This window comes from Monodelphis domestica, chromosome 5, assembly GCF_027887165.1.
Source record: "Monodelphis domestica isolate mMonDom1 chromosome 5, mMonDom1.pri, whole genome shotgun sequence".
In the NCBI taxonomy this organism is placed as follows: domain Eukaryota; kingdom Metazoa; phylum Chordata; class Mammalia; order Didelphimorphia; family Didelphidae; genus Monodelphis; species Monodelphis domestica.
Genome location: NC_077231.1, coordinates 46,338,830 through 46,361,218, shown reverse-complemented (window position 1 = coordinate 46,361,218; position 22,389 = coordinate 46,338,830). Strand labels below are relative to the sequence as shown.

At 42.1% G+C, this 22,389-nt stretch overlaps 1 protein-coding gene across 6 annotated transcripts in view; it reads right to left on the bottom strand.

The window, feature by feature from the left end:
* RAB3IP (RAB3A interacting protein) overlaps nt 1–22,389 on the bottom strand; it is a 104,020-nt gene that overhangs the window by 48,144 nt on the left and 33,487 nt on the right. For 2 of the 6 annotated variants that reach the window (XM_056798453.1, XM_056798454.1), the window contains exon 1: nt 10,438–10,670. The exons of 1 other annotated variant lie outside the window; for it this stretch is intronic. The gene's annotated coding sequence lies outside the window, so the exon portion shown is untranslated. Of the gene's footprint in view, nt 1–3,207; nt 3,270–10,437; nt 10,671–10,790; nt 11,154–22,389 lie in introns of those variants that run through there. 3 more of the 6 variants (XM_007503034.2, XM_007503032.3, XM_007503033.2) reach the window with 3 other exon arrangements.

The window sequence follows — 22,389 nt, the reverse complement described above, 5'->3', positions numbered from 1 at the left end:
CCCTAAGAAGGAAAGGAGCAGTGTAAAGAAATCTGGGAATACTAATAAGAGCTGATTCAATTAAATTAAGTTTGGGGGGAGGGGTACACAAAAAAGAAAAGATCATTAATGGAATATTTATGGAAGCATGCAGTAAGAAGTTCAGAAAGAGACACAAGTATCACCATGTTAAATATGTATTTTGTTTTTCAAAGCTGTGGATAATAGATTCATGGTTCATACCCATCTTTTCTTTTCTGTCCTTTGTTCATGCTTTGCTGATTGTCAATTTCATAATAAAAAGTCTTAAAAGAAGAGGGACAATAATGACAAATTCTGTTTTAGACTTGCTAATGGGAAAATCAGGTAGAAATGCTGAGCAAAAAAAAAAAGAAATGAAAAGTGTTTAGGGGGAAAGACACAGATTTGATAACTATATGCACATATGAAAAATCTCCAGGATCCACCAAGATCATGAAAAGTGATAGTGTAGAGAGATGTGTGTATGGAGGATCAGACTTCCACACTTAGGAGGTAACAAAATGTAAAGAAATAAATGAACTAAAGACTAAAGAACCAGCAAAGTAGAGCATTGCTGAAGGCAAAGAAGGAGAAAGTTCAAGAAAGATGGACAAGAGCACACAGAAACTAGTAAAGTCATTTCTATCACTAGTCCTGCACACTGTTTTTGTACAAATGCTTCTTTCCTTCATTCTATTCAAGGGTCAAACACTTGAGAAAGATCATGGATGATCAAAAGACAGAGAAAATACCTTTGGCAAGGGCAAGACAGTAGCTTGGCAGAGTGGAAGGACCCTTGGACATGAGTCAGTTGCTAAATTGAATCCAAGTTCTGCTATGTCCTCCCAGGGACATCGGTTCACTCCCTATACTCTCAACTCTCTCATCTGTAAATGAAGCCTTTACATGATAGCTGTGTCGGTGAACCTATGGCACATGTGCCAGAGGATGCCAGAGGGGACTGCTCCCTACCCCCTCTCCATCCATGCCTAAGAACATTTCTCACTTCCCTAATCTCTCTGCCCAGTAGCCCAGTGGGAGTGCTTCCTCACTTCCCTGTCTGGCATAAGGAGAGGGCTCACACTCAGTGTGTGGGTTGCAATTTGGGCACTCAGCCTCTGAAAGATTCACCATTATCAGACTAGAGTCTGGGATGCTGTCCCAGCTATGTCCCTCACTATGAGATGCTGGTCATGTCACCAAGCAACTCTGGACCCAACACTCTTCTGTAAAAATGATTCTTTATCTACTTAAACAGGGAAGTGGTAAGGAAATGTTTTATAAATCTTAACCTTCAATGGAAACCAAAATTATGAGAGGCAGTATGACCTGGTGGGAAAACACCAAAACTGGGTTCAAATCTCAGCTTACTCCTATGTGAATTTGGATAAACCATTTCTCTTCTTTAGGTCTCAGTTTTTTCAACAAAACTGAAATAACTTTCCAGGTCCCTTCCAGCTCTCTGTATGAGGCAACTACATGTTACAATGGATAATATTCTGGTGGACGCAAGGTCAAATCCAACTTCATATACTAGCTGGGTGGCCCTGGGCAGGTCACTCAACTTGAATGTAAAGAACTTTACAAATCTTAAAGTATCATATAAATTCTATTATATCTATGGGGCACCTAGGAGGCAAAGTGAATAATGCCTGCCCTGGAGTCAGGAGGACTGGAGTTCAAATCCAATCTTAGGCATTTATCAGCTGTGTGATCCTGGGCAAGTCATTTAACCATGCTGTGCCTAGTTTCCTCATCTGTAAAATGAGCTGGAGAAGGAAATGGCAAACTGTTCTTGTATCTTTGCTGAGAAAACTTCAAAGAGTCATGAACAATGGACTAATCGACTTAAAAAAAAGTATATCTATGATCCTATGACCTCTAAACTTTCTATCTTAATTCTTCTATCCTATCATAAATATAAGGCCCATTTCCATTCTAAATGCTTATGATTAAGAGATCCTTAGTAACTGAAAGGAATAGTTTTAACAGAGCAGCAGGAATGGAAGCCAAACTGTAACAGGATGAGGGAGTGAATGAACAGTGAAGTAGACTCAGATACAAGTAATACTTTCTAAGAATTTGATAGTAAGTGATACAAGAAGGTGATATGAGAGCGTGAGTGTTTAGCAAAATCAATGTTTTAAATTAGAGAATGAGTATTATTTTGTTGTTTCCTTTAAAAAACATACTGGGTCTCCCCATCTCACTGAAGATAGAAGTGAGTGGATTACTTAAGGTCTGAAACCACTGCTGATCAGCCTGGGAACTCTGACTTGTCCCATTTCTAATCTGGTCTGGTAGGGCAAATTGGTGGCCATACAACTGCCAAAGTTGGTGACACTCGATCATCAAAGCCCACAGCATCTCAAGACAGCCATCCACACCTTCTGATTGCAAATGTAACTGCTCTTTCAAAGTCAGAAGGATTCTGGAAATATTTGTATTCCATCATATATGATTCTTCTTTGCTTATTAAACTGCAGGTTGGAGAAACAGCATATGTAGCACAGGAGCTAGAGAGCTGAGCTCCAAACCAAAAGCCCTGAATTTCAATTTCACCTTCTGACAATTCCTGGTTATGTGATCATGGACAAGGCACTTAAGGTCTCAGAGCTCTAGGCCATTCTCTAAAACTCTTTAATTTTCAGAGAAGTTTCAGTGGGGCCATCCACAGGCAGAGGTTCCCTATACAAGTAAAACTGCAGGTCAGTCTCCATTTCTATTAAACCACATAATTTATCATTTTTAAAAATGCATATCCTTGTTTTCTTTCCTGTAAGATTAAAATTAATATCCAATAACTCCAAGTATTATATTTTATAAGATTTATTAAAAATCACTTGAAGTAGAAGAAACAAAAGGACAAAAGTAAAAGCCTGAGTAAAAGCAGCTTTCCCAGCGACTTGCAGGAAGAAGGGTGGGTCACACAAAAACTATCTCCAGCGACTTGCAGGAAGAAGGGTGGGTCACACAAAAACTATCTCCAGGGACTTGCAGGAAGAAGGGTGGGTCACACAAAAACTATCTCCAAAACCTAAGGACATTCTGTGAGAAGGGAAGTGGGATGCTGGCAGAGTTTAGGGGAGGAAATTCTAATTACACATTCCCAAAGCACTTCTCACTGCATCTGACAAAGAGAAATCTCTAAAACACACCTCAAATGTCAACATTTTTTCATGACAGGTCAAACTTCAATTAACTTACCTAGTTCTTCTTTTAAATTACCATCCTATGGGTCCATTTAGCATTTGTTTTCCAGGTCTCTTCTTTCCAAAATAAGAAATAGTCTCATTAGTCCATTAATTTATATTTCTACGTTGAATTTCATTTTCTACTATGCTTAAATTTATAAACCTGAAGATAAAAGCTAGGATTAGCTGGGTGGCAAAATTAGAATAGTCTGTAATAAAAATTCTTCCCAAAAAGTCTTGTGACATACTCTCCTACAAATTCAGAGACAGCCCAGGGAAAGGTGGGCTCCAGCTTAGAAATTATATGTAATTAAGAGTATCTCACAGCCACTGGTTGGAGGGACGTTTTCTCCCTTCCCAAAGTTCTCATTAAGTTTTCCTGAGATAGGTGTAGCTCTTTGCTGAGCCCCCCAAGGGTCAGAGCCTTCATGGAATTCTGAAGTCAAACTTCTCTCCACCCCAGAAGGTCCTACTCTCTGAAGATGCCTTACTTGAGAGCATATCTAATTTATCCTCCTTTAACTCCCTACTAGATGCCTCATTTGTTACCCGCCCAGTTTCTTTGATGACTTGGTCAAAGGAGGGACAGGAAATTCACTAGTCCCTCTGGTACCACTCCCGCACCCTCCTGCTGACTTCTGTGTCTGGTCCCTCAAAGTATTCCCAAAGCATCACCCTCAAAGTATTTTGCCTTGTGTAATTTCTTCCCTGATATGAGCCCAGAAGCATGTACCATTCTTTCAAGCCATCCCAATACATTTCAACCACAGTCTGAAGCACCCATTTTACACTTCTGAATGATGACTCCACAGAGGTGTCTGGAGAATGCTGACACTTAGTTTACACATTTGGTTGATTCTGTTACTCAGAGTCCTTCTCACCTACTAAAGGTATCAGCACAAAGTGTCTTGTTAGTGACATAAATTGGAGTACTCTGACACAGAGGTAGTCCCTGAATAGTGTTTTATACTTTACAAAGAAATTTTACATATGCCATCTATTTTATCCTCACAACAGCACTGCGTGGACAATATCATCCTCTCCATTTTAAAGATCAGAAAAAAGGCTGAGTCAGTTTTTTCCCCAAACCCACACAGCCACTAAGTGGCAGAATTGGCAGTTGAAGCCAGGGGTTCTGATTCCGGGTCCAGCTTTCGGGGAATCAGTGCTCTGATACAATCACTACCTGTAAATTCTCTTTTTGGTATAGAAAATAATCTGATTCTCCAGTAGAATATGAACTCCCTGAGTGCACAATTATTTCCTAGCACAGTGCCTTAACCAAAGTGCTCAGTAAATGCTGAATTACATTGACCTGCTTTCCTGGAAGCAGGTCAAATATTCACATGGACTGTCAGCCAGATGTGTACCTTCATGGGCAACATCTGTCTCCACCTCAAAATACAAATGTGCTTACAGATGTGACAAAGTTACATAATGCACCTCAGTATTTTCCAAGTGTCACTCTAAAAGAAAAGACGGTCACAAGGAGCAAGTCTAAAAGGCCACCTATAAACCAATTAAGCAATTTCTTGCAATTCATTTAATTTCTCTTCTTCAATTTTTCTGTGAAAATAGTGTCTGAACCTATCATCATCCTTCAGAGGATGCTCCAATAAATAAAAAAGATAACTGAAAAATTACTTCAGCTCTTTTAAATGGAAATTCTTTTATGAGTTCAAGGTAAAAGTTCTACAATGTAAGCAAAGAATTTCTTTTCAAATGCTTACTGAGGCTATCAGAAGATAATGATAGAATAAATACCCAGCTGATAAATGAAGGTATATAATGTAATAAAAGATGAAAAGGTTTGCACTTTGCAAAAAAAAAAAACCAATAGGTATTTTGTTTGGGAGTGGGGTAGAAGGAAGGAATAATCTTCCTTTATGATTTATGATATATTTACAAATATTGTAATCTAGCTAAAACTTATAAGAGAAAAGTCAATCCTACCTAATGATACTCATAAAACTAACTTTTACATTTTAATTATTGATCGTGTGGAAATTACAATAAAACTAAACTTTTATAGTCTATAAGAAGTGTTTTATTCAGCTTTTAAGCAAAATCAGTTTTCGGGTGTCAAAGGCATATATTTTACATATATGTATGTGTCCCAATTATATCACAAAAAAAAGTTGAAGCATATAGTTGCTAGAATTTTGCTTCTTAAAAATGCTGCAAAATCTAATTTTAAGTTGCACTTTAACAATTTACGTGCTTTTGAATGTTTGCTAGTATACTCTTATACTTCCAGCAAACATTTAAGGTAGACACCATAAAAATAGTTACACTCTAAAGAGTCCTTTACTAAGAAGTCAGGGTCTGGGTTTGAGGGTCAGTACTGACATGGGCTGTATAACTCTGGGCAAATCATTTAACCAGAGCCTGAGCCTCAATGTGTCACCAATAATATTAATACAAGTATGGCCTACCTCGCTAGCTAATTATAAAGACCTTGTAAACCTTGCATTATATAATTTATTGTTTAGGGGGAAAGTCCAGCAGCATGTATTTTTTGAAACTATTTCTTAGTTTTTGTTGTGACATCAATCAACATTTGGCAAGTGCCTACTATATACCAGGCATACAAAAAGAGGCAAGGTGGCCCCTGCCCCCAAAAAGCTCACAATCTCATGGGGGAGATAACATGCATACAAACATACACCATAATCTATGGATAATGGACAGAGGAAAGGCACTGGAATGTTGGGGGGAGGGCAGGAAGGCTTTTATAAAAGGGATTTTTGAAACCAGGGAGTTCAGCCAGTAGACTGAAGGAGGGAGAGTGTTGCAGACATGGGGAGCAGCCAGAGAAAGGGCCTGGAGCCAGAGATGGAGTGGCTGGTTCTTAGAAAAGCCAAGAGGTCAGTGTCACTGGAGGGAAGAAGTAAGGTGTAAGTAAGAAGCCTGGAAAGGCAGGAGGGAGCTAGGTTGTAAAGGACTTTGAAGGACAAACAGAGCATCTTGTATTTGATCCTGGAAGCAAAATGGAACTACTGCAGTTTACTGAATAGAGAAGTGACGTGATCAGAGCTTCCCTTTAGAAAAATCACTTTGGTAGCTAAATGAGAAGGGATTGGAGTAGGGAGAAACTCAAAGCAGGGAGACAGAGCAGTGGGCTCTGGTGACAGAGCAGGTGTGACGTGAAGAGAGCCTGAACCAGAGGGCCACCAACCAGAGGAGGGAAGGGGGCAAATACAAGAGGTGTGGCAAAGGTGAAACTGACAGGCTTTGCCAACAACTTGGGTATGGGGAGTGAGAGATAGTGAGGAGTCCAAGATGACTCCCAGGATTCAAGCCTAACATTCACCTTCAGTGTTACAGAACACTTTAAGCAGTGAAGCTCTGTGGACTCTTCAAAATAATATTTTTAAATGCACATAATACATAGGATCACAAAGGAAACCAAGTCTACCAAAATAAAAAGACTTGGATTTTTTCCCCTACTAGTTTACTGACCCCTTAAAATCTATCCAGGAGCTCAGGTCAAGAACCTTTGATTTAAAGTCATTTAATAGGGGGCAGCTGGATGACTCAATAGATTGAAAGCCAGGTCTAGAGATAGGAGATCCTGGGTTCAAATTTGGCCTCAAATACTTCCTAGCTGTGTGACCCTGGGCAAGTCACTTAACCCCCATTGCCTAGTCCTTACCACTCTTCTGCCTTGGAACCAATATACTGCATGGATTCTAAAATGAAAGGTAAGGGTTTTTAAAAAATAATTTAAATTTTAAAAAGTTATTTAACATCAACAAATGCAAATTACAATAAAACATCAGGGGCTCAAAATGCTTGAATTGCAGACAATACAAAGGACCATGGAACGGCACCAACAGGTATAGGAGGGCAGCTTATTACTAATCACTTCCTAACCAAAACCTTGGACCAGGACCCTGGCTCTGACAGGTGAGCTAAGATCTATCCAGGAACCAGGCCTCCAGGTCATGCTCTCCAACCCTCAGGCTCATCTTTAGGTACTCTCAATGAAGGGCACCCTCTTATATTTTATACCACAGCCTAGTAATTAGAAACCATTGAATAAATGCTTTATCAACTTAAGGATGACAGATGAGATAATTGATTTAAAAAAAAAACATAGTAGGAAGAACCAAAAATGTCTTGCATTTATTTTGTGGGTAAGTTGTAAATAATTATATGTATAAACTCCTTGGGAGGTAAAGACTGTTTTGCTTTGGGGATTTTTTTCCTCAGCATGTAACACAGTGGCTGGCACCCAGAATGTGACTAAAATGCCTGTTGATGATGTGACTGGAATAGGAGGGGAGGCCCCAATGTTTTGAAAACAAAAGAATATTGACAATCCTAGCACAACATTGGTATCAGTGAAATATTTTTTAAAAAGAGGACTCATCTCTAGTACATGGGCACAGCTTTTCTATAGAGAATTTACACCAAGGCACAAATAAGAATCACACAGGATGAAAAGAAGACACAATGTATATTCATTTTGCCATTTTAAAAGTAGGTATAAGAGTTGCAGGGAGAAGAATTTAGCTATCTAAAGAGCACAGAGCTTATCCTTAGAAGATCTGGATTTGAATTCTGGCTCTTTTTCTTCAACCATCTTGAGCAACCTGCCTCTGCCTCACTGGGGTCCACTTTTCTTTAATTTTATTATAAAATAAGGGATTTGAACTAGATTGCCTCTAACATCTCTTCCAGCTCTAAATCATCTATAAACCTATGACAGATTCAACATTCAACTACATCCATCACTAGTAATTCATAAATGAAACATATGAACTTAGGACACTGATTTACAAATGATTGTATACTCTATTAAAATTTTTAAAAAGCAGAGTTATCTAAAATACTGCTCACATTAAGTTTATTCTAATGAAATGTAAAGAGTTATTTGGTACTACAATATAAATTATTACTCTTCACATAAGAGCTATCATCAGTTATTTATTTCTTTTTCCTTCAAATATTAACTATCATGTGATAAAACTCAGGTAATAAAATACATATATGAATGGATATGCCAGAAAGTTTTTTATCCAAAAAGAAGCATAGCAGTATTTCTTTTTTGGGGGGGGGGGATAACTAAAAAACAAAAACAAAAAGGAGTTATTTTTTCTTCTAGAGGAATTCAAATACTTTACTAATAAATGTCTTTTGTCTTGCGACTGGCCTTCGAAGACTGAATAAGAGTAAGACTGTCTGACTTTGTGCAACTCTGCCTTACTTAATGATGCCACTTTGGTCCTCTATGAGTAAGAAGGACAACTACCCCTATAATCACAATAATGATTAATAAAAAATTCAATTGAAGCACTTAGCATCATACAGCATTACTAAACCATCATATTTCTGAGAATACAAATTCTGTGCAAGTAACACTGACACTCACAGTATAATAAATAACAAATGTTACCACAACAAGACCCTATAAAACTGGTATAACATTTAACAGCATCAAATGTTTATTGGTCTCCAAACGCAGGCTATTTTTCCTCACATTTGTGACCAAACCATCATTAAAAAATAAATTAAAATTAAGAAAAAGTAAACAAAACATAAATTATAAACAAAAAAGGAGTAACAAAATAAGAAGGCAAAACCAAGGTGCTCCTTAAGAAAACACACATTTAGTCACCCAGGAGTTTGGAACATCCTATTAGCTCTCTACAAATTATGTAACCACTTTGCACAGAAGGTGACAATGAGGCAAAGACTGGATCAATATAGTAGTAAATAACAACTGCTAAATTTCCTCCAAAATAAGACTGCCTTCCCCTCAGGGACTGAAAGATGCAGATCACCTCAGGAGTTAGCCTCTCACCTATCACACTCCATGTCGAGGGAAACCAGTAAGCCATCATTCTACAGATTTCTCATCCTAAAATTATACAAAGTCACATCAGGGCTGAAATGTCAGTGTTACAAGTTTATGTCTGTGGTTTTCCTCTTTACTCACCTTCTCCCCTTCAGAAAAGTTTTCTGAGATTAAAAGCTTTGGGTTTTTTCCCCCTCCAGGAACCTGATTCATTGAAACCTCAGTAGAGTTACTTTTAAGCCTTAGTGACTTCATCTCACCAAATAACTGTAACTTAAAAGGAGTCATAAATAAAGAACACGAAGTCTGAAAAATTGAAATTCTTTATGAAAACTATGGAGAGCTTAGCATGTGGGCACAGGTTAGTAAGTTCTCTTTTATCCCCAAAGGGGGCTGTGTCACAGTCCAGGCAACACCGAGCAGTGGGGTAGGGAACCTGACCTGGGTTCGAGCTTCACCTTCATACACAGGCCAGTTCCAGTTAGTGTCGGCCGTGCAGTGGCCCTAGGAAGGGGGGAGGGGAGGGCACAAACCCTCACTAAGCTAGTCAGCTCTGAGGCTACAACAGAGGAAAGCAGGATTATCTTCATTATTAAAGGATTTTCTACCCCAATGAAACAAGAGTTTCTAGCCAACTATGCTGAGTTGGGGCCCAGAGAGCTCCGCTATCCTAACCCTTTCTCTTCATTTCCCAGAGGAGGACACTGAAGCCCAGAGTTTGAGTTCCTTTGCCCAGTCACACAGGTTTTAATTATCAGACGCAGCATCTGAATCCAGGTCTTTTTACTTCTGAGCCAGGGTGCTCTTTCTAGTATGAATGCATATAAGACAAGCAGACCCAACGAAGAGAAGGGCTCCAAGTCCTCTGGGGCTGCTGGGTGACTCTGAGCAAGTCACTTTATTTAAAACAAACAAAAACCCCTTCGTTCGAATATGCCTTAGAATCGAGATGATTTCCAAGGCAGAAGAGCAGTGAGGGCTATGCAACTGGGGTCAGGTGACTTGCCCAGCGTCAGAGGCCAGATTTGAACCCCATCTTAGAAGTGATACACAGAATGGGGGAGGGGCGGGGGGGTTCCAAGGCATTAGAGCTGTGTGAAGACTAGGCAGTGGGGGCTAGTCCAGGGTCACGTCTCCAGGCCTGGCTCTCTGCCCCGACAAGTCACCTTAACCTTAGCAAGTAATGGTACTTTGGGGGCGGGAGGGCTTCTCCTGACACGGGTCACCCCCACTCAGACACGGTCCTCCCCCAGTCCCGGGAGGCTGGAGCTCTCCCAGCCCTCATCTTCCCAAGCCATGATCGATCCTTAACGCTGCCAGACCCTGGTCTGTACAGCGCCAAGCACAGAACCCGCCGCTCAGAGCGTCTGCTCCCCGCCGCCAGGTTGTCCCCCCGCTGCGCGCCCGTGCACGCCTCTCAGAGCCTGCCTCAAACTTCACCTTGGGCGTCCCTGGCCCAGCGGGGGGTTAATCAGTAACCGCAGCCGCCGGCGGAGCGAGGCGAGGGGCCCGCGGGAGGCACTGCCCGAGCCCGCCCGGCGCCGCAGTCTCCCCAGGGAGGCGGTGGCACAAGTGCCGAGGCTTGCGAGGTGGGCGCCTGGAAAAGGCCCCCGGCAGTCGCGGGTGCGGCAGCGCGGATCGACCCCTCCACCCGCACCTCCTCACCTCCCCAGCGGAGCCTCGGGGGGCGGAGGCGCGGGCGGGCGGAGGCAGAGGGGGCGGTGCTGTGACTCGCGCTCCCCCTCCCTCTTTTCCCTCTTCCCCCTCCCCCTCCGGCTTCAGCCGATACTCACCTGACCGAAACCCCCCGCAGAGAGACTCCCCCCTCCACCACCAGCCACGAGCAGCCGGGGCGCAAGGAAGGAAGCAAGAGCCACAGCTATCCTCGGCAGACGCCGCGCCGCTTCTGGCCCAGCTCGGCGCACTGCGCTGGGGGAAGCCGGCGGAGGAGTCGGACACTGCGCCTGCGCCGCGGGGACCGGAGCCGGCAAGAGGGACCAAACTCCCCACCCCGCCCTACCCCGCCCCCCACCTGACTCCCTTTCCCTCTTAGAGTGGAGGGGCAGGGCAGCCCTGTTTGTCCCGAGGGCCAAGAGGGCTTCGACGCCCCCTGGCGCCAAGAGGAGTTCCCTGCACGCGCCCCGGGCACCGCAGGTTCATTGGGCCCCAGGTGTCTGGGGCTGGCTGGGGTGGTTTCCCCGGGAACAGTCACGAGTCGGCGCAGAGCTCTCTTGACTTGGGGCCAGGCTTGCCAATGTCACCCGAGCTTCGAAGAGTGTTCAAGTAAAAAAGAAAGCACCCGAAAGAACTCCTCCGCCTATAGGAAGGGGGCTGCTAGAAATAACTGTGCGGCGTGGACTCCTCTGAGCTAGACGAGGAGAGGCAAAGAGCATCCCTCCAGCATGGAGAGAAAAGACACTCGTTCCCTCCGTCCTCCATCCTCTTTCCAGGAACTGTTCGGAGGAAAATGTATTTTCTAAAAGTGGCTTTTTCTTTGAAGGTTTCTTATCGCGACTATTAAACTTCTCTGGGGGGCGGGGAAGGCAAAGATCGAAAAATAACCATTAAAGGAAATACATAGATGTGGATGAGACCCACATTTTTTTTATTTAAAAAGTTTTAAATACTCTTAACTTCTTATAATCGATTCAAGACAGAAGAGCGAAAAGGGCTAGGCAGTTGGGGTTAAATGACTTGCCCAGGGTCACACAGCTAGGAAAGGTCTGGGGACAAATTTGAACCAAGGACCTTCCATCTCCAGCCATGGGGCTGTGTCTAGAGGAACCCAGCATCCTTGCTCTCCCGATCTCTTGACTTGGGGCCACACTTGCCAATGTCAGGGAGCTCCTAAGTCTGTTTAAATCCAAAAAAGTACCGGAAAGAATTAATCAACCTACAAAATGGGGACTTGCTAGAAATAACTATGCTGCATGGGCCCCTCTGAGTTAAGATCATAGATGTAGAAGCAAAAGAGACCTCAGTGACCATCTAGCTGGATAGTTTCACAGTTAGTTTATCTGAGTAAGATCAATCAATTGGCATTTATTAAGCACCTGCTATGTGCCAGACACTGTGCTAAGTGGGAAGCATACACAATAATGTGCATAGAAACATAGATCTAATGCAAATACCAACAACATGGAAATGGGTTTGAATCAAGAACACATGTGATACCCAGTGGAATCCCCCGTGGGCTAGGGGAAAGGGGGGGTGGGAGAAAAGAAAATGATCTTTGTCTCCAATGAATAATGTTTGGAAATGACCAAATAAAATAAATAAAGAAAAAAGAAACATAGAAAAAAAGAAACATAGATCTAGGAGGAGGAAAGGAAAATACAAATATTGAATGCCTATTATGTCAGGCACTTTACAAACACCTCATCTGATTCTCAAACAACCCTAGAAGAAAGGTGCTATTATTATCCTCATTTTACATTTGAGGAAATTGATGCAGACAGGTTAAATGACTTGCCCAAGATCACAGAGGTAAAAAGTATCTTGAAACTGCATTTGAACTCAGGTTTTCCTGATTCCAGGTCTTGTCAGTCAAGAATCTAGTCAACAAGCATTTAGTAAGATTTACTCTGTGGGGGCAGCTAGGTGGCTCAGTAGTTTGAGAGCCAGATCTGGAGATGAGAGTTTCTGCATTCAAATCTGGCCTCAGACACTTCCTATGTGACTAGGGACAAGTCACTTAACCCAATTAATTGCCTAGCCCTTACCATTCTTCTACCTTGTAAGAAATACTTAGTACCCATTCTAAGATAGAAGGTAAGGGGTTTTGTTTGTTTAAGACCTAGTGTGTGTCAGAGACTATGCCAAGCCCTGGAAATATGAAGGGGGGAAAATAGCCCCTGTTTTTCAGAGACCATCTAGTCTAACCTTCACAATTTACATCCCATAAGAGATAAAAAGCCCTGGACTCAAATTTAGTCCATGTGACTCACATGCATGTATTAAGGACATTATATTTACATAAGATCATATATAGATCCTGAGCCAGAAGGGACCTCTGAGACTACTAACAAGTCCTACCCCTTCATCTGACATTTCACAAGGGACTTTGGCTCTAGTTAAAGTGACTCATAAACGGTAATGGGTATGTGTATGCATGACACACTGCCTTGGAATGCGGCGCAATTCAGTTCAACCAACATTAATTAGCATCTCCTAACAATCAAAAAACATTAAGTAGCTGCGGCTTGCGAGCCACGGTTCAAGGGGATGGGGATGCCGAGAGGATGGGTCCTTGCTCTGGAGCAATCATTGCCCGAGATCTCTCTCACCTGGGAAGGTTATCGGTTATACCCCAAAGGCCGGTGGGGATACAGGAAATGGCAAACATTCCAGCGCGGAGAGTTCTGTCTGGAGGCCATCCTCCTTAGCCCGGCCATTAGAATGGTATGCAGCAGGGCTCCCTCCTCTGCACTCGCCGGGTGAAGATGAGAAACCATGATTCATTCTGTTGTCAGTCAAGAAGCAATTATTAAGTGCCCATTAGGTTCAAAGCCATGATGCTTTTGATCTAGCTGGGACAATCAGCCCCAACCAACTGGAGGGCATTTCAGTTTTGAAGACCACAGGGGTGGAGGTGGGGGGTTGTGCTAGAGGGGATCCTGGGCAAGCCGAGCCTAAGCTAACTCGCCTCGGAGTTCCCTTCCAACTCGGGATCTGAAACGTTGAAATTTCACATTGATAAATGTAAAGTCCCATACTCGATCTAAATGGGGATGGGGAAGGAGCAGGAAGGAGACAAAACTGCTCCTGAGAAACAGGGGGAAATACCCAAAGGCTCTAATGGACTTCAAACTCAGTCTGAGACAGCAATGTTGTATGCCTAATAAAAGAACTGATGAAAGTTAAGCTGTGCTAATAGTCCTCACATCTGTGTGTTGTGTGTGTGAGACAGAGAGACAGAAGTGGGGGGGGGGGGGAGGAAGAAAGAGAGAGGAAGGGAAGGGGGAGGAGAGAGAGAGAGAGAGAGAGAGAGAGAGAGAGAGAGAGAGAGAGAGAGAGAGAGAGAGAGAGAGAGAGAGAGAGAGAGAGAGAGAGAGAGAGAGAGAGAGAGAAACAGTTTTAACCTGCTACACATACCACAGAAAGTTTTAAGGACCTGGAGATGTTTAGCCAGAAGAGAAGACTTAAGAGGTACTAATAGCTGTCAAAATATTTGAAGGGTTCTCAGATACAGAAGGAAATCAGTTGGATATTGGGGTAAGTGGGGGATGGACTCACAGAGCAAACTGTGACCAGTTAGTAGAAGTAAAAAGAAGATAAATTTCAACCATGTGAGGAAAACAGTCCTACCAATTAGAATCAACCCAAAATAGAAGAGACAGCCTTTGACAATAGTGACTCCTCTATAAATAGAGGTGACTTAGCAGAGACTAAATAGGATTCTTGATATAGTTAAACTGTGTATTAGATTAACTCTTTAAAAAAAAAAAAGCTTACTTTCTTAGTATCAGTTCTTTTTTTTTTTTTTAACTCTTACCTTTCATCTTAGAGCCAATATTGCATATTGGTTCCAAGGCAGAAGATCTGTAAGGGCTAGGCAATGGGAGTTATACAGCTAGGAAGTGTCTGAGGTTAGATTTGAAATCAGGACCTCCATCCTCTAGACCTAACTCTCAAATCACTGAGCTGCACCTCCTTAGTATCTAAGACAAAAGAGTAGAAAGGGTTAGGAAATAGAGGTCAAGTGACTTGCCCAGGGTCACACAGCTAGAAATGTCTGAATCAGATTTGAATCCAGGTCCTCTTGACCCCAGGCCTGGATCTCTAGCTACTGTTCTACCTAGCTGCTCCTAAATGAACTCTTAGGTCTCTTTTAACTCAGAGATTTGTTGGTTCTTTGGTTGTATCTGACAATCCTTCAACTATTCTGACAGCTATTAGTACCTCTTAAGTCTTCTCTTCTGCCTAAGCATCGATAGGTTCTTAAAGATTCTAGTTTCATTAGTTCAACTATCATTGCATTTTAGTTTCCATACATAAACATACTAAAATTCTTCCCAGGATGATTTTTTTTTTACTAGGACCTCAGATTTCACTGGTATGAGGAACTATTAATAAGGAAACTCCCTTGACCAAAGCAGACTGGCATTTGTTCTACATTCATGGTCTTCGGTTTCCTTGGGAACTGAGCTGTTGGGTGATTTGTCCAGGCTCACATGGCCAGGACACGTCTTCCTGTGGTCACCACAAAATAAATCCTTATCGGAAATGTGAATTTTTATTTGGGAAAATATAATTTCTCTTTCTATTAAAGGGGGAATTTTTTTCATAAACTTTCAAGTGAAACTTTCTAACAAGCTTAAATTTGTATTTGCTTCTTTGTTTTAATAATCTCTTATTTTGTTTCTCAATTACATAAAAAATATTTTTAACCTTTTTTAAAAGTTTGAGTCAAGGGGGCAGCTGGGTAGCTTAGTGGATTAAGAGCCAGTCCTAGAGACGGGAGGTCCTAGGTTCAAATCTGACCTCAGACACTTCCTAGCTGTGTGACCCTGGGCAAGTCACTTGACCCCCATTGCCTAGCCCTTACCACTCTTCTGCCTTGGGGCCAATACACAGTATTGACTCCAAGATGGAAGGTAAGGGTTTTAAGAAAAAAAAAAGTTTGAGTCAAGTTCTCACCCTCCACACCTCCTTCCCTCCCCTCCCTTTCCCCTAAAACAGCAAGTAATCTAGTGTAGATTTTATAGAGTAAAACATTTTTCCATATTGGTCATTTTGTTAAAGAGAACTTTTGAGTATGAATTGTTCCTCCTTTTCTATTTTAGGGAAAAAAAAGTTTTTTGATGTCCATTAAGTTAAATAAAGCCTATTATATAATATTGCTCAACTTTAAGCTTTCTAGAATAATAAACAGATATAGCTCATTCTGATGCCCAGGATGGAAAATGGAAGGGGGGGAAATAAGTGGAAAAGCTTTAGAAATTTAAAACGTATGGGATCATGGGAATAGGATGTCCAGGAGTCCGTTGGTCAGTCTATAAACTTGTGCCAGTCACTATGCTAAGCCCTTAGGAACTACAAGGAAAGATAAAAGACAGCCCTGATCTAAGGAGCACATAGTCTCATGGAGGAGATATCATGCAAAGAACTATGTTCAGATGTGATATGTACAGGAGAAATGAGAATCAATCAATAAACATGTATTAAGAGCCTGTGCTAAGAGCTGGGGATACAAACAGACAGAAAAACAAAGACAGATGGGGAGGGAGGTTCTTGGCATAAGGGATACAGCTAGTAAAAATGCCTGGAGGCAGGAGATGGAATGCCTTGCTAAAGGAGGTCACCCAGTATGAGGAGGTAGGGAGAGAGATAAGGAGGTAAGATGTTAAAAGCCAGGAAAGGAGCCCAGATCTCACACAAACACCCCAGGAAAGCTCTAAAAATTAACCAGGTAACCAAAAATAAAAAGAACCAGCTGTACACTCCCCCACTTCATTCAGAACTACCAGAATCCTACTACAACTGGCAAGGGAATTAAGGTCTGTGAAAGGTAGGGTGGCTCTATACCAGAAGAAGGGTACCAAAAAGAACTCAACCAGAAGGCATCACCAGAGAGCTTTTGGCATGGGATCCAGAGTTTCCCTCTGGACACACCAAATTCCAGAAGTGTTCCAGATCAAAAAGGACATGAGAAATTCCTTTCTGGTCCCTGAGAGAAACATCCTCCTAGATCTTCAATTAACATAGATATGCACCTTCTAGTTCCACCATCTAATCAGCCCTTGAATTCCACAGATCATCCCTTATACCCCACCCCACCCCAACCCAATCAAGGAATTACCTCATTCCTCATTCACCCCACCCCACCTTCTCCCCACCGACCATCCTGTAACCCCTATTGTCAAAGGAGCACATAAAACCCCCAGACCCCATCTCCTTGGGGAGGCAATGTCGATTCTTGCATCTGTTTCCCGGCCATTCAACATAACCCCCAAATTAATAAATTTCTCTTTTTATTTTTAAGCTAATTTTGGAGTCTTGGATTCTTCCAAAAGGGAGCCTGTCCCAAACCTGGGTTTCGCCTCAAAGCTCCTGCACAATGCTGTACCCCACATGAAAGGAGAAGAAAAGTCTCAGCCAGAAGGGAAGAAGCCCATAAGAAAGATTCCAAGTAGCAATGAGGTAGATCAGAACCAACCTAGCATCTGGGCAACCTGGAGCTAAACTTCCTAGAGAGAGAGATGAGGTCCAACAATATCTACAGAAAGTGAGACCTAGTTTTAGCCACCAAGACCAAGGAGGGCCCACCCACAGCATCCAGGATTCAGGATCCATTGCAATATGCCACTCTCTCAATCTGGACACTGAGTCTGCTGATAGAAGTAAACCAAAGCAAACAACAAAAGCTATGAAGAAATGCCTTGCACTGAGCGATGGCTGATGGGTGAACCCCAAAGAAGAAAGTAACCCACAATGAGCCCAAATAAAGCAGCATATTTTTTAAACCTAGTTACAAGCATTATAATAGTACCTAGAAAGGCGAAACAGGAAAGACAAGATGGAAAAGCTAGAGGGACAGATTCAAAGGAACCTGGAAGGACTTGTATGAATGTATGAAGTGAGCAGACTAAGGAGAACACTTTCTACAGTGACTTTACCTAAGAATGGTAAAAGAAAATGGCCTTGAAAAACTGAAGAACTCAGATCCATGCAACAGTCAGTTATGACCCCAGAAGACTGATGATGAATCAAGCCTCTTCCCTGCTGGCAAAGACACAAGTGACTAAAGAAAGGTACAGAATGAGACATGTATTTTTACAGATGGTCAACAGGTGGATTTGTTTTGCTCCACTATATCCATTTGTTACAAGGTAAGGACTGTGGAAAATTAATAATGAACTATAATAATTTTTATGCAAAATCTTGAGTTTCGAAGGCCAGCCCTAACTTTGAAGTTAGTCATTTATTCCTGACCTCTGGACTTCTCACTGGACTGGTCTTTGTTATTGGCTTGGTGGAGATCTGCTCCTTGTTTATCTGTAAAGAAAAACTCTTTGGGGTGATGAAGTCAACAAGCTCAACAAGCTCCAGCTGCCATTTTGGATTGCAGTGACTTGACCATGTGGTAAAGGATAAAGGATAAAAGATAAAGAAGTTTCTTGGCATCCTTGACCCCCTTTTCCCGTGATGAAGTAATGAGGGAAGGGTTGGGGTCTATAGGTCCATCTTCTCAGTGATTATTTCCCAATCAGAAATGTCTTAGGGAGGGCCAAGTGGTAGCACCACAAAGGGGTATATAGTGGACTGAGCCACAAGAACTTAGACTCTTTTGCCCTACTTGAGCTCTGTCCATTTGGATTATGGAGGGAATCTACTGGTTAGTTTAGTTTGCTTGAGCAGACAATTAATAAATGAACTTAAATTTAATATATACTGCCTCTCCATTTCAGTCATTACATTCAGTTTTGTAGGCAGCTAGATGGCCAGGCATTAGAGCTCAAGATCTAGAGTCAGGAAGATATGAGTTCAAGACACTTACTAGTTATATGACTCTGAGTAAGTCACTTAACTCTGTTTATTTCAGTTTCTTCATCTGTAAAATGAGCTGGTGAAGGAAATAGCAAACCACTCCAGTATCTTTGTTAAGAAAACTCCAAATGGGGTCATGAAGAATCATGCCTGAAAACAATTGAACAACAACAACAGGGACTTTTATGGGACAAGAGAAACAGGGAAAAGTAGTGAGTGAATTATGAAAATAATTTTTAAAAATAATAATAATAAAATAAAGAATAGACCATCATTTAAATGTTTAAAATACTCAGTTTAAAAATACTCAGAAGAAAATTGGGAATAGAACACAAACAAAGAGGGAAGTTCTGTTGTGTTAAGTTAAATATACATTTTTTTTAAAATTCTGTACATAATGAAGTTCATACTTTTGTATATAATCCTCTTTTTCTGTTCTTTGTGTGCAAACAGTTCAGGTTTTTTATGTCTGTTAAGTTCCTCCTTTTAAAAAGTTAAAGTTTTTATTCCATTGGAATATGGCAGATATGGTAACAGATAAAATTATTTGTTGGCTTTTCCTTAACTGGTTTTCTTTGTTTTCAGAAAGGGTTCGGGGTGTGCAAGAACAATTAGAGAAGGGAATTAGTCAGGAAATTATTGTGCTATACAAAACAAAGTGCATTCATCTTGGGGTTTTAAGAGTTTGTATGCATGTGTTTGTGTTTTACAGGAAACCAGATTATTTCTCCATGGGGGCTGGGAGTCTAAAAATGCCAAAGTGAAAAAGTGTCCAATAAGAGAGACCCTGTAGGAGATGAGGAAGGAGTTTTTCTTGTATGTCATTCTTGAAATAGAAGCATTGTAAGTGATGGGAAAAATGTCATTGATTCTGTATTGGTTGTTTTGCCTCCCCCAATACACTTCAAAGATCTCTCAGAGATGCCTAAACCCTTTCTTTCATTTCTGGAATTGCTCCTTTTTGATGACTTAGAATTCAGCCACTTTGTGTCTAATAGATCTATTTTAATTGTGAGACCCAATGAAATCCAAGCAAGAGAGAGATGCTATACAGGTTGGGGATTACCTAAAGTCAAGTGCTTTTTTATAAAGGAAATGAGAAAGGATTAGGGAGCTTGCAAACAGGTAGAATAATTGCATGTCATTATTATAGAGTAGAAGAGTACATACCTTTTGGGGAAAGCAGAAAGATTCCAGATGTGTTTACAAAAGCAAAATGACTAAATAGGGGCCCCAGGGCCAGACCTCTTTTACTGTCAAAATAATACTAGGCTAGCTATTCTTTAAAAATGGAATGCTTCCCTGTCTCAGGACTCCTCTTTTCTTCAAAATCTGTCCTTCAGAACTCCTGAATTCTCCCAGGGACATTACCATGCTTCCAATTTCCCAGTTTTTTGTCAATCTTCAACTTTTCCCTTTCATTTGGGCCCCATAGCCAATCAGATGTCAAATCTTATTGATTCTGCTTTACAGCATCTCTTATCTCCAGTCCCATGATCACCCTCTGAAGTCATTACCACCTCTCACCTAGATTATTATAAGAGATTCCTAATGGTCCTCTCTGCTTCTCCAATCCATCCTTCACACAAGTGCCAAATTAATATTTGTAAAGAATAGGTCTGATCATATCATTCCTCCACTTAAGAAATTTTAGTGTTTCACACAGAAGGAAAACATAGTATTGATCACTTGTTTAGATGGGTATAGGCTTTGGGGGTTGGGCTTAAAAAGATGACTCTTACAAAAATGAATAATATGGAACTGGTATTGAATGATAACACATGTAGAACCCAGGGGAATTGCTTGTCAGCTCTGAGAGTGGGAGGAAAGCAGGGAGGGAGGAGAACACAAATCCTGTGGCCATAGAAAATATTGAATATAAATAAATAATTTATTTTATTTAAATAGTTTTTTTAAGAGAAATTTCAGAGGGGATATGACTGAGAGAGACTCTAAATGAACACTCTAATGCAAATACCAACAACAGGGAAATGGGTTCGAGTCAAGAACACATGTGATAACCAGTGGAATCGGAAACCAGTGAGTCAGCTATGGGAGAGGAAAGGTGGGTGGGAGGGTGGGGCAGGGGAGGAAAAGAAAATGATCTTTGTTTCCAGTGAATAATGTTTGGAATGACCAAATAAAATAATGTTTAAATAAAAAAAAAGAAATTTCAGTTTTTCTCTCTCTTCTAAAATAAGATCTAACTTCTTGGTTCACCATTTAGAGTCCTACACAATCTGAATCCAACCTATCTTTCAAATCTCTCATTACATATTATTCCTCCTCACTCACTCTCATCAAATTAGCCCACATAGTATTCTTTTTTTGTAGCACCACTTCCAAGACTACTCACGTCCATCCCCTACCACCACTCAAAGATTCGATTCCTGGGGGTGATGACTACCTCAGGGCTAAGATATTTTATCTGTACCAACTAGCTTCCCCAGGTAGACAGAACTAGAGCTAGAGATTTATCACAGGCATAGCTATCTAGCCATATGATATATATCTATATGTCTATACAGCTATCCATATCTGTGTCCAATTTGTCTGTTTCTATATATGTATATAAAATGTATATATGGAGAGAGGGGGGAGGGAGGAGGGGAGGAAGGAGAGAGGGAAGGAGGAGAGAGAAGAGACAGAGAGACAGAGAGGAGAGAAACAGACACAGAGTCAGAGGAGGGGGAGAGAGAGAAGAGGGGGGAAGGGAGAGAGAGAGAGAGAGAAAGGGGAGAGAGGACACACAGAGACAGGGGGAGAGAAAAGAGACAGAGAGATAGAGGAGGGAAAGGAAGGAAGGAAGGAAGGAAGGAAGGAAGGAAAGGAAGGAAGGAAGGAAGGAAGGAAGGAAGGAAGGAAGGAAGGAAGGAAGGAAGGAAGGAAGGAAGGGAAGGAGGGAAGGAGGGAAGGAAGGAAGGAGGGAAGGAAGGAAGGAAGGAGGAAGAAGGAAGGAAGGAAGGAGGGAAGGAGGGAAGAGAAGTAAGGAAGGAAGGAAGGAAGGAAGGAAGGAAGGAAGGAAGGAAGGAAGGAAGGAAGGAAGGAAGGAAGGAAGGAGGGAAGGAGGGAAGGAGGGAAGGAGGGAAGGAGGGAAGGAAGGAAGGAAGGAAGGAAGGAGAGGAAGGAAGGAAGGAAGGAAGGAAGGAAGGAGGAAGGAAGGAAGGGAAGGAAGGAAGGAGGGAAGGAGGGAAGGAGGAAGGAGGAAGGAAGAGGAAGGAGAAGGAAGGAAGGAAGGAAGGAAGGAAGGTAGGAAGGAAGGAAGGTGGAAGAGGAAGGAGGAAGGAGGGAAGAGGAAGAGGAGGAGGGAAGGAAGGAAGGAAGGAAGGTAAGGAAGGAAGGAAGGAAGGATGGAAGGGAAGGAAGGAATGGAGGGAAGGAGGGAAGGAGGGAAGGAGGAGAAGGAAGAAGGAAGGAAGGAAGGAAGGAAGGAAGGAAGGAGGAAGGAAGGAAGGAGAAGGAAGGAAGGAAGGAAGGAAGGAAGGAAGGAAGGAAGGAAGGAAGGAAGGAGAGGAAGGAGGGAAGGAGGGAAGGAGGGAAGGAGGTAGGAAGGAAGGAGGAAGGAAGGAAGGAAGGAAGGAAGGAAGGAAGGAAGGAAGGAAGGAAGGGAAGGAGGGAAGGAGGGAAGGAAGGAAGGAGAGGAAGGAAGGAAGGAAGGAAGAGAGGAAGGAAGGAAGGAAGGAGGAGGAAGGAGGAGGAAGGAAGGAAGGAGGAAGGAGGGAGGAAGGGAAGGAAGGAAGGAAGGAAGGAAGGAAGGATCGGAAGGAAGGATGGAAGGAGGAAGGAGGGAAGGAAGGAAGGAAGGAAGGAGAGATGAAGGATTTGGAAGGAAGGATGGGAGGTAAGGAGAAGGATAGGAAGGAAGGTGGATGGAAGGAAGGAAGGAAGGAGGGAAGGAGGATA